The following is a 1,447-nucleotide window of genomic DNA, read 5'->3' as shown; positions in this document are numbered from 1 at the left end:
CATACGATACTTAGAACCTCGCATTATTATAATTTGGAATAAAATAAAATTCCTTCGAGCCGGATTTGAACCAGCGACCTATGGATGTCCATATTATAATTAATTAATTAAACCAACTACAGTCCACCGCTCTACCAACTGAGCTATCGAAGGCCCACGATTACGTCTCCGAGTCAAACCGATTGCTACTGAAGCGTCAAAGAGAAAGGAACAGCCTCTCAATCGTGAACCGGATTTGACCTATGCGTGTCTTCACGAGCTCGAATAATTCCACCGTGTTCACAGGTCTCCCCTGCTATGTTCTATGCTAATCAGCTCTGTAACTAATAGATCATCTTATAGGAAATGTATTTTTATACTGAACTCTTCATACACCCTTTGTTCTCTTTATTATATTTGTCCCCTATTTTTATTTTAATAATTCACATCAGATGTATATTTTTTATTACATATTGCATATTCGCAATCCATATTAGGCTTGCAGTTTCTATTATACAACAGCTTCTTGTTAAAAACCTAAGAAATGGAAATAATTTTCGTAATGGTCACTGAACGGAAAGATGAAGCTGTTTGGCAAGCAGAAGGCACGTTGCAGACTTTGTGGCGAACCCGTTAAGCGACGCGTTGGAAATAATGGAACCGGTGCGGCACAGCGGCGGTGGCGACGTAACGCATAATAATAAACCGCTACCGGCGTTACGGGATCGTCACGGTTGGCCGGGTAAAAATATTTCTCCGCGGTTTTAACGAGGAATAAATCGGTCGAAACGGGCGAGGAAAAACTCGACCGATTATGCGGATAGATCGTTTTTCCCGGTGTTGAAAACCTGCCTCCCCGAAGTCGTTCACAGTCATTGTTCACTGCGGTTTAAACTGTCCTTTTAATTTCTATCGTTATACTTTTAATTGCTATATTAAATTCAATTTATCGACAGATATTTTTAGTGTCTATTCTATTGAAAAATGTACGGATACATTTTGATTTAAATCGCAAGAATGCATTCAATCAATAAACTCCGTCGAATATGAAATTCATATTAAGCATCTATTATTAATGAGATCAATGATTAGTCATTTCGCACCATTATTTTTATGAATTTCTGCATACAATTATTGAACACATCGTATCAGTGCGGCTATTCGTGGAGCTGATTCATGGAACCTTTCAATCAAAACGTTCATAAGCATTTTTTTCTTGTGAAATCGGTAAAAGTGAACCGGCGTCAAGGTAAGCGTGAGGCGAACGAGTTTCGCGAAGGGAACAAAAGACAGACAGGAAATTGTCCTTCGAAACGAGAAACGAAAGTCGACGACCCCGAGGCTTTAGAAAAAAATCGGTTCATCGAGGAAAATCCTCTGATTCAGTTTTTTATCTATATTATACTGATCCTGCTTGTTTTTGAAAACAGTTAATGGAAGTATGCAAAGTTTGAACGTCTAAAATATA

General features: G+C 38.5%; 1 non-coding gene across 1 annotated transcript; it reads right to left on the bottom strand.

Moving 5' to 3' along the window:
- Positions 1-50: 50 nt before the first annotated feature.
- TRNAY-GUA (transfer RNA tyrosine (anticodon GUA)) lies at positions 51-153 on the bottom strand. Its single transcript has 2 exons — positions 117-153; positions 51-86 (listed from the first exon to the last, which is right to left on the bottom strand). It is a non-coding gene; the product is annotated as a tRNA-Tyr (tRNA).
- Positions 154-1,447: the final 1,294 nt, after the last annotated feature.

The sequence above is a fragment of the Ceratina calcarata genome, unplaced genomic scaffold (genome assembly GCF_001652005.2).
Source record: "Ceratina calcarata isolate Rehan_Ccalc_2016 unplaced genomic scaffold, ASM165200v1 scaffold626, whole genome shotgun sequence".
Lineage (NCBI taxonomy): Eukaryota > Metazoa > Arthropoda > Insecta > Hymenoptera > Apidae > Ceratina > Ceratina calcarata.
Note: the sequence above shows the minus strand (reverse complement) of the source record. Positions and strands in the feature narration are given on the sequence as shown.